General features: G+C 49.4%; 1 pseudogene; it reads right to left on the minus strand.

The window, feature by feature from the left end:
- Positions 1 to 377: 377 nt before the first annotated feature.
- On the minus strand, positions 378 to 2,393 carry LOC147112518 (uncharacterized; annotated as a pseudogene).
- Positions 2,394 to 11,061: the final 8,668 nt, after the last annotated feature.

The following is an 11,061-nucleotide window of genomic DNA, read 5'->3' on the forward strand; positions in this document are numbered from 1 at the left end:
CCCTCCCTCCAGCACCATCTCTCCAGCCACGCATTCATCTGCTCTATCTTCCTATTCCTGTACTCAATAGCACATGGCACCGGGAGTAATCCGGAGATTACTACCTTTGTGGTCCTGCTTTTTAATCTCTTTCCTAGCTTCCAAAAATCTAGCTGCAGGACCTCATCCCCCTTTCTGCCTATGTCATTGGTACCGATGTGGACCACGACCTCTGGCTCTTCACCCTCCCCCCTCAGAATGTCCTGCAGCCGTTCAGTGACATCCTTGACCCTGGCACCAGGGAGGCAACATAACATCCATCCTGTTGGAAGAGTCACAGATGTAGATGGAACGAGACTGGACAAGGAGAGATAAAATAGAGTCAAGGTAGGAAGAAATCAGTTCCCTGGGACAAGAACGGGCTGAAATGATGGATTTACCTGGGCAGTCCTTTTTCTGGATCTTGAGAAGGATGTAGAGGTGGCTGTGCAGGGTTTGGGGACTATTAGGTTGGAGGACGTGAGTAGATCTCCAGAAGATATGAGGTCAGTGGCAGTCTTGGATACGATGGCATAATGTTCGATAGTGGGATCATGGTCCAGGGGGAGGTAGGAGGAGGTGTCAGAGAGTTGGCGTTCAGCCTCTGCAAGGTAGAGGTCAGTTCACCAAACAACAATAGCGCCACCCTTGTCAGCAGGTTCAATGACAATGTTAGGGTTAGATCTGAGAGAACGGAGTGCTGCACGTTCAGAGGGAGGTAGGTTGGAGTGAGTGAGGGGAGCAGAGAAATTGAGATGGCTGATGTCACGCCAGCAGTTCCCAATGAAAAGATCTAAAGTCGGTAAGAGGCCAGAGGGAGGGGTCCAGGTTCAATGAGAATCCTGAAGACAGGAGAAAGGGTCCGTTGTGTTGGGGGAAGACTCCTGGTCAAAGAAGTGGGCACAGAGGCAAAGGCGATGGAAAAAGTGCTCAGCGTCGTGCTGAGCTAGAAATTCATTGAGGTGAGGGGATAAGGGAATGAAGCTCAGGCCTTTGCTGAGGACTGATCGTTCGGGGTCAGACAGGGGAAGGTCACAGGGGATAATGAAAACAAGGCAGGGGGTGAGATTAGAAGAAGGGATGCGATTAGAGGAAAGTGAAGGGGAAGAAGGTTCCGGAGGGGCGTTGGTGTCCAAGACCCTTTGAAACTTGCAATTCTTGATACCTGTAAGGAAGAAAAAACGTTTTTTGTTAAAGTGCCAAATGAGGTGAAAGATGAAATGGAACTGCAGACCAGGACAGCTTTGAGATAGAGTGCATCAGTGCTGCTGAAGAGAGAGGTCGAGAGTGTTCATGTGGCGATGCATGGCATTGAGTGTGGATCTCAGGATGCATCGAGAGCAGTGGTTCGAGGATCGCTGAATATCTTGGCGATATCTATAATTATGGGTGGATCCAAAACATGAAGGGTGGAATTCAAGTTAGAATCCATGTGGAATAAGTCAGAGCTGGAGACAGTTGCTGAGGAAAGAGATGTGGCTGTGAAAGCGAGCTTTGGTAGATAGCTGATCAAACATGAGAAGGGAAACAGAAAGCAATGAGGATGAACAAGGTAAAAGAGACAAATGGAAATCCTGTCTGAGAGAAGAGCAGAACTTCTTCAAGGTAGGCATTCCTGGAAGAGAAGTGGCAACGACTTAAATACTAATACAAAAGCAAAATACTGCGGATGCTGGAAATCTGAACTAAAAACAGATATGCTGGAAATACTCAGCAGGTCAGGCAGCATCTGTGGAGAGAGAAAATCAGAGTTAACGGCCGCAATTTCGCCTACCGAGGCAGGTCCAGGGCGACCCCGCTGTTGGCTCTATCCTGCTCTGTGAAAATAATTTTACGCTGATTGGGCTTGTTAAGCCCACCCAGTTCGTTTGCCTGCCAATTGAAGGAAGCAGGTCTGATGACGTCACTTGATGATGCGTCATCAGTTGGTTTCCTTAAAGGGACCATGCGCAAATTCATTTTGACATTTCTGCTGTCAGTGTTCTACAGTATTGAGGTGCTTCAAACACTGATAAGCACTGCACAGAGGCACACAGCTACACCCAGGCTCTCCCATGACTCCCTCTATATACTTCTGGAGGGAGTCACAGCACGCAGGAATGTCTTCTTCACTACCCATGGGCGGAAGAGACCTCCCCAGGAGGTCAACGCAACCTAGTTGCACATTGCATAGGAGGACACAAGCAGGGATGTTGTCAGGAGGACCAGGCTGCAATGATGCAAACCTTTCAATTAAGTCATTAAATCACGAAATGTTACTACAAAGCCACACTCAACCTCATCCTGCTGTGCCACTCATCACATCCCCATCACTCTGCCTTTCCTACCCTACTCCTGCACATCCTTACTCACACCAACTTACCTTGCACCTCCATCCATCCCGCCCTATCTTCTTCATCACTTCCCCATATGACTAACCACCCCTCACACTCACCCTCATCCTAGTCCAATCATATCAACTAACAACACACAAGGGTGGGCACTTGGGTGTTTTAGCCAATGTTCATGTGAAGTTTCTATTAATGTGCTGTCAAACATTGAAATCTTTATTTTCAACACTTAGAAACATAGAAACATAGAAGATAGGAGCAGGAGTAGGCCATTCGGCCCCTCGAGCCTGTTCCGCCATTTAATGAGATCATGGCTGATCTTCCAAATTCAGTACCCTGTCCCTGCTTTCTCCCCATATCGCTTGATCCCTTTAGCCTTAAGGAATATATCTAACTCCTTCTTGAATATATTTAATGAATTGGCCTCAACTGCCTTGTGTTGTAGAGAATTCCACAGGTTCACCACTCTCTGGATGAAGAAATTCCTCCTCATTTCAGTCCTAAAGGCTTACCCCTTATCCTTAGATTGTGACCCCTGGTTCTGGACTCCCCCGCCATCAGGAACATCCTTCCTGCATCTAGTCTGTCTAGTCCTGTTAGAATTTTATAAGTTTCAATGAGATCCCCTCTCATTCTTCTAAACTATGGCGAATATAAGCCTAATCGACCCAATCTCTCCTCATACGTCATTCCTGCCATCTCAGGTATCAGTCTGGTGAATCTTCGCTGCACTCTCTCCATGGCAAGAACATCCTTCCTGAGATAAGGCGACCAAAACTGCACACAATACTCAAGGTGTGGTCTCACCAAGGCCCTGTACAACTACAGCAAGACATCCTTGCTCCTGTACTCGAATCCTGTCGCTATGAAGGCCAACATATCATTTGCCTTCATAACCGCCTGCTGCAGCTGCATGCTTACCTTCAGCGACTGGTGCACAAGGACACCCAGGTCTCGTTGCACTTCCCCTTTTCCCAATCTATTGCCGTTCAGATAATAATCTGTCTTCCTGTTTTTGCCACCAAAGTGGATAACCTCGCATATACTGCATTTGCCATGCATCTGCCCAATCACCCAACCTGTCCAAATCATACTGGAGTTTCTCTGCATCCTCCTCACAGCACACACGCCCACCCAGCTTTGTGTTGTCTGCAAATTTGGAGATATTGGGCTAAAAATTCGGTGGCGCCGCGTTTGGGGCGCCAAGCTCGCCTGGGCGCCGGAATTTGCGCTCCGGCCAGAGCCGCTTGCGCTCTCCCGATATTCAGTGGGAGCGTCCCAAGAGGGACTCGGGGCGCTGCTCGAGGCTCCCCGCGTCCCGCTTGGGGCGCTCAAACTGAATATCGCCGCGCTACGTGCCACAACGCCACATGCTGTGGCACGGCGCGCTGCTGTACTGCAGGCCTTCCTCCCCTTCTTAAGGGGGAGGGGCCTGCACCAGCGCGATCACCGATCGTGAGTGCCAGCAAAAGAGCCCGACACCGAGGAGAAGTGCCGGGCTTTTGGGACACAGCCGGCACTGCCCGGGGGGTGGATCAGGAGGCCGGGGAGGGCGGCGCGAGGAGGTGCTGGCAGGCGGCCACCGGAAAAAATGGCCGCCCCGCACCTCCACCTTAATTTGCGCCACTACCGCCACAGGTAGGCCCTGTGAACCGGTCGCGATTTGCGACCGGCGTTACAGAGGCGGGCGCGACCAAATATCGTGATCGGGGAGGGAGCGGGGCGCTGCGCACACCAATGACGTCATCGGTGGTGGCGCAGCGCTACAACCTAACGCCGCCATTAGCGCCCCGCTAAATATCGCAGGAGGCATGGCCAGTGGCGCTAAAGCCACTGAGTGCCCTCTTTGGGCGCTAACTGGTGGCGCAGCCCACTGAATTTCTAGGCCATTACATCTAGTTCCCTCGTCTAGATCATTTATGTTAGATCCGTGATTCAGAGGATATGCTGTTATAAAATAATCACACGGCTGCTGTACATCAACAATAAACAGGTCTTTACTGGAGGAGGGTAGTCTCACGACTGGGGGTACAGAGGCATGCGCAAAGCTTATATACCGGTGTGGGCACTGCCGGTACTACAGTATACAGGAGCTGTAAAAGTAGTTCTGACTTAAAGGCACATACACTACAATTCCTCCCCTTTTAGATTAGTAGTACCCCTAATATTCAAATAACAATTAACATTTTTAACATGTGCACTAAACAACAAAAGTCCATTTATAGATTCAGTCTTTGGGGCGGCTTCCTGACCCTTTCGGGATAGCGCCTTTCCGGAGTTTCTTGTTCTTGGTGCAGAGGCGATTCTGACTCCTTTTCATCGGGTAGTTCATCGGGTTCCACTGCTACTGGGTCTGAAGTAGAGGCTACCAGTATGTCAGGTTCATCCCCAGGTACTCGAGACATGGGGTTGACGCGTTCCCTTGACGCTAAGATCTGATCGACGTGGCGTCTCACAATGTTCCCCCCCACATCCACTGTGTACATTAATGGCCCCTGCCTTGTACATATCGTTCCGGGTTGCCATTTCTCTGTTCGATAGTCACAGGCCAAGACTGGTTGCCCTACATTGAAGCTCCTTGTCGGCTTCTCATTGATGTGCTGGAATTGTTTGTCCTCAACATTTCTTCGCACATGTGATCTGAGCAAATCCAGACGAGATCTCAACCTTCGGTTAAAGAACATCATGGCCGGGGTCTGGTTGGTAACTGCATGTGTCGCGTTTCGGTAGGCTAATAAGAAATTGTCCATCCTCTGCTGTAGTGGAATTTCATCGTCGCACATGACCTTTATCGCCTTCTTAAAGTTTTGTACAAACATCTCAGCCAATCCATTTGTGGCTGGATGATACGGGGCGGATGTGTAATGCCTTACCCCATTCCTTCTCATAAATTTTTGGAACTCGTCGGATACAAACTGTGGTCCATTATCAGAGCAAATCTGCTCTGGCAAACCGTTTCTGGCAAATATGGTCCGTAGGACTGCAATCGTTTTCTCTGTAGTGGTTGAAGACATTTTTATCACCTCAGGCCACTTTGAATGAGCATCCACTGCTATTAAGAACATTGAGTCCATGAATGGACCAGCGAAATCAATATGCACCCGTTGCCATGGAGAGGACGGCCACTCCCATGGGTGTAGACGGGCATGTGGTGGTGCATTTTGGACCTTCTGGCATCCTAAGCAGCTCTTAGTTAGGTCTTCGATTTGTTGATCGATTCCCGGCCACCACACATAAGCCCTAGCAAGGCTTTTCATTTTCACTCCCCCCAGATGACCTTCATGTAGTTCATTTAGCACTCTCTCCCTTAACTTGGGTGGAATCACCACTCTGGATCCACACATCACTGTCCCCTGGCATACTGACAGCTGTTCTCTTCTGGATGAGAATGCTGGCAACAGTGAGTCGCCATGTGTTGGCCATCCCCTCACCGTCAATTCATATACCCGCGACAGCGTCGGATCATTTCGGGTCTCCTTCTCTATATCCGCGTTTGTTACTGGCAATCGTTCCATTATTGGCGAATAAAATATCTCGATAGGTTCCACTGCTGGCGCTTCCTCCACAGTAGGCAGTGGCAGGCGCGATAGCCCATCAGCGTTCCCATGCTGTTTCGTGCCTTTATATTCTATTTCATATTGAGTCGCCCCTAAAAACAGGGGCCATCTTTGTAACCGCTGTGCAGTCATCACTGGAACGCCCTTCTTAGGATTAAAGATGGAGACAAGTGGTTGGTGGTCAGTCAGCAAGGTGAACTTCTGCCCATGCAGATAGTGGTTGAATTTTTTTACTCCCCATACTAGGCTGAGGGCCTCCCTGTCAATCTGGGCGTAGTTGCGCTCGGCTGAGGTTAGTGACCGAGACGCAAAGGCTACTGGCCTCTCCAACCCATCTGGGAATTTGTGCGACAGCACCGCTCCAATACCATAGGGTGATGCATCACATGCCAAACGAATTGGTAGTGCTGGGTTGAAATGGGCCAACACCTCTTTTGATGTGATCAATTCCTTACACTTCTGGAAAGCTTGTCTACGTTCGTCATCCCACTTCCATGGTACCCCTGTTTGCAGTAGGGTGTTCAGTGGGTGTAATACCGTAGACAAATTTGGTAAGAACTTGTGGTAGTAGTTTACCAGCCCGAGGAACGACCTCAGTTGTGACACATTTTCCGGTGCTGGAGCCTTGACTACTGCCTCAATCTTGTCAGGGGACTTATGTAACCCCTCTTCATCGACGACGTGGCCACAATACGAGATCTGTTTCTGGAAAAACTCGCACTTGTGGCGATTAGCTAGTAGCCCATAGTCCTTTAATCTGGCGAGCACCTTTTCCAAGTTGGCGAGGTGATCACCGTCATTTTTGCCCATGACCAAGATGTCGTCCAAATAACACTGGGTCCCTGGAATCCCTTGCAGGACCTGATCCATCGCCCTCTGCCAGATAGCCGGAGCCGAGGCTACTCCAAACACCAGCCGGTTGTATTGGTAGAGACCTTTATGAGTGTTGATTGTAAGGTATTGTTTCGAAGCTTCTTCTACCTCCATTTGCAAGTACGCCTGGGCTAGATCAATTTTGGTGAAGCGTTTACCTCCAGATAGCGAGGCGAAAATATCCTCAATTCGTGGAAGCGGATATTGTACCGTGTGAAGGACTGGGATCACTGTCACCTTAAAATCCCCACAGATGCGGACCTTCTTTGGTTCCCAGGCGTATTACTCAATGACCTCTTCATTACAGGAATGATGGGTGTAGCCCACTCGATCCAGTCCACTTTGGACAGTACTCCTGAACGTTCCAACCCTTCCAGCTCTGCTTCAACAGCTGGTCTGATCGCATAAGGCACTGGTCTGGCCTTCAGAAACTTTGGGCTTGCATTTTCCTCTATTTTAATCATTGCTGTTATTCCTTTTAGTGTTCCTAGTCCCTCCTGGAACACTTCTTTTGCGTCGGTTAGCATTTTTGACAGTCGTCCAGGTGTGACGTCGTCATCCTTTTTGGCCTCAATCTTCAGTGCCTGTATGGAATGCCAATCTAATTGTATCTTCCGGATCCATTCACGTCCTAGCAGTGGTGGTCCTCCATCTGGCAATACATATATATCCATTTTAGGTATTTCCTGGCCTTTATATGTCACTTTCACCCTTATTTTTCCTTTAGGGTAGACTTTTTGCCCCGTATACGTCTTCAAGACAATCTCTGTAGCTTTCAAGGGTATGTGTGAAAATAGCCGCTTGTAGTCTCTTTGATTTATGACTGTTAGAGCTGACCCTGTGTCCAATTCCATTTTCACTTGGACTCCGTCTATCTTGAGTGTAACCCAGATAGTCTGGTGATCCTCCCTTTCGGTTGCCTTATGTAGTTTCAGACAACCCAGCTCCTTGCTTCCGGAGTCTGTATCACTTTTCTGTTCATCTGAACCACTGTCCATCACCTGGTGTACCTTTTTGTACTTCTCCTGTGGAGATTTCTTACTGTTGGTTTTCTTCCCAGACCTGCAGACTCTTGCTATGTGTCCTGCTTTCCCACACTGTCTGCACACTTTGTCCTTGAACCAACAGTTTTTCTGGTCATGTGTTGTTCTGCCGCAGCGATAGCACTTCCCTGTTCCATAGGACATTTCATTGGTGCCATATTCTTGCGGTCTCTGTTGTATCTCTGCAGCGCCCCTTGCGGCTGCTTCGTGTGATACTGCCATACTGAAAGCTTTGTCCAGCTTAAGATCCTTTTCTGATAGAAGCCGTTTCTGGGTTCCTTCACTTTGTAGCCCACACACAAACTTGTCCCTTAACGTATCTGCTAGCCCCGCTCCAAACTGGTAGTGGTTCGATAGCTTGCGCAGTTCCGTTAGGTACTCAGCATTGCTTTCGTCTTTGTGTTGGTTCCTTTTATGGAACTTAAATCATTCTGCTATCAGCAGCGGTGTGGGGTTTAAGTGGTCCTGTAGGATTTCTACTATGCTTTCAAAATTCTTGTTTACCGGCTTCTCTGGGGTTATTAGATTTTGCAGTAACCCATAAGTTTTTGCACCCATGGAATTTAACAGAACCAGTGCTTTATTAGCATCTGGCACTTCATTTGCCTTGCAGTACACCTCAATACGTTCCACATATGTCGCCCAATCTTCGACTTCATTGTCGAACGTAGAGATACTGCCACTCTTCGGCATCCTTGGGTGTGAGTTAACTGTCAAAAATGGCACCTCCCGCGCTTCCCCTTCTTCTCCGCTGGCACAAAATGGCGTCTCCCGCGCTTTCCTTCCTTCCCGCGCTCGCCCTCCTTCTCCGCTGCGGCTTCTAAAAATGGCATCTCCCGCGCTCTTCCTTCTTCTCCGCAGCTCAATGGCGTCTCCCGCGCTCCCCTTTCTTCGCCCCGCGGGCCCTGTTCAGCCTGTGAGCCCTGGCTGTGCTCTGCGCGTTCTTCTTTTTATTTATTTATTTTTTTCAACGCCGCTCAGTCTAGAACCCGGCTGTTTCTTTACCCTCTCTCTCTCCGGTTTGTTTTCTTTTTCTTGACGCAGCTCGGTGTTCAAACCCCGGCTTCGCCCTGCGCTCTTCACCCTTTGTCTTACCCCGTCGACGCTGCTCGGCTTTCTCTCCGCTGTCGGTCGGCTCCAGCCGCCGCTGCTCAGGAAGGGTCTACGCTGGACCTGTCGTCGGTCTCTTGCTGCTCGTCATGGCTGGGGAACCAACCCCGCTCTCCACAGCCTCCCCTGCGAAGTTCAATCTCTGCCTGACGGCTGGGCGGTTGCTCGTGGTCGACGCCCGTGTTCCTGGCCTCGACTATTTTTTTTTTATGTTGCAGGTAGATTCAAATCGACACTCGTCGCCACTGTTAGATCTGTGATTCAGAGGATATGCTGTTATAAAATAATCACACGGATGCTGTACATCAACAATAAACAGGTCTTTACTGGAGGAGGGTAGTCTCACGACTGGGGGTACAGAGGCATCCACAAAGCTTATATACCGGTGTGGTCACTGCCAGTACTACAGTATACAGGAGCTGTAAAAGTAGTTCTGACTTAAAGGCACATACACTACAATTTATATATATTATGAATAGCTGGGGTCCTGCGGTACCACACTAGTCACTGCCTGCCACTCGGAAAAAGATCCATTTATTCCAACTCTTTGCTTCCTGTCTGCCAACCAGTTCTATATACCTTTAAGGGGGGAACTATGTTTTACAGCTCATGTATACTGCAGTACCGGCAGTGACCACACCTGTATATAACACTGAGTAGTAATCTGTACAGATCAGTTCCACTGTGAACCACGTTGAGTAAACACCTGTTGTACCGTTTCTCCTGCAGTCTGTGTCTTGTTATACACAGACACCACATTGGCGACGAGGCAATTTCGAACCTAACTGCAACTCTGCATCACCTCCCGGAGATTCGTTCCTGGAGATCAGTGGATTGGAGGTCAAGGCCAGAGACTCGGGCGTCGACCACGGGCAACCGCCCAGTCATCCAGCAGAGACTCGAGAATTGCGGGGGAGGCTGTCGAGAGCCAGGCTTGGCTTTCCAGTCGAGGCAGTCCAGCGAAACGGGCTGGCAACAGGTAGTGCGCAGACCCTTCCAGGACAGCAGCGGGCTAGAGCCCGACCAAGCGGCACAGCAAAGGGCCGAGCAGTGTCGACGGGGGAGAGAGAGAGAGGGCAGAGCGCACAGGGCACAGCCGGTGTTCAGGGGCCGAGCAGCGTCGGAGAGAGGGAGAGAGAGATGCACAGAAACCTGAGAGGTGCCGCCATTGCCACGAGGACCGCCGAGAGCGGCGTTGGCAGCAGCGAAACAGCAGCGCGCAAAACCTACAGGGCGCCGCCATTGCCACGAGAACCGCCGGGAGCGGCGTTGGCAGCAGCGGGGGAGGAAGGAAAGCGCGTGAGACACCATTTTAAGTCATTGGGAGACGCCATTTTAAACCACACCCAAAATGCCGAAGAGTGGCAGTATCACCGCATTTGACAATGAAGTCGAAGATTGGACTACATATGTCGAACGAATAGAGGTATACTGCAAGGCAAATGAGGTGTCAGATGACAAGAAAGCGTCGGTATTGTTAAATTTAATGGGTGCAAAGACGTATGGTTTATTACGAAATCTAGTAACCCCAACGAAGCCAATGGAAAAGAGTTTTGAAGACATAGTAACGATACTACAGGAACATTTAAACCCCACACCGCTGCTGATAGCAGAAAGATTCAAGTTTCACAAACGGAACCAGCATAAGGATGAAAGCAATGCTGATTATTTAACAGAACTGCGCAAACTATCGAAACACTGCCAGTTTGGAGCGGGACTGGCAGATACCTTAAGGGACAATTTTGTGTGTGGGCTTCAAAGTGAAGGAACCCAGAAACGGCTTTTATCTGAAAAGGACCTTACGCTGGAAAAGGCTTTCAGCATTGCGGTGTCATATGAAGCAGCAGCACGGGGCGCTGCAGAGATACAACAGAGACCGCAAGAATATGGCACAAATGAAATGTCATATGGAACAGAGAAGTGCTATCGCTGCGGCAGAACAACACACGACCAGAATGATTGCTGGTTCAAAGACAAAGTATGCAGACACTGTGGAAAAGTAGGACACATAGCACGAGTCTGCAGGTCGGGAAAGAAAAGCAGCAATAAGAAACCTACCAAAGAAAAGTACAAAAAGGTACATAAGATGACGGAGAATAGTTCAGACGAACAAAAGAGTGATAATGACTC

Source organism: Somniosus microcephalus, chromosome 9 (assembly GCF_052327205.1).
Source record: "Somniosus microcephalus isolate GS21.2 chromosome 9, FLI_Smic_1.0, whole genome shotgun sequence".
Taxonomy (NCBI): domain Eukaryota; kingdom Metazoa; phylum Chordata; class Chondrichthyes; order Squaliformes; family Somniosidae; genus Somniosus; species Somniosus microcephalus.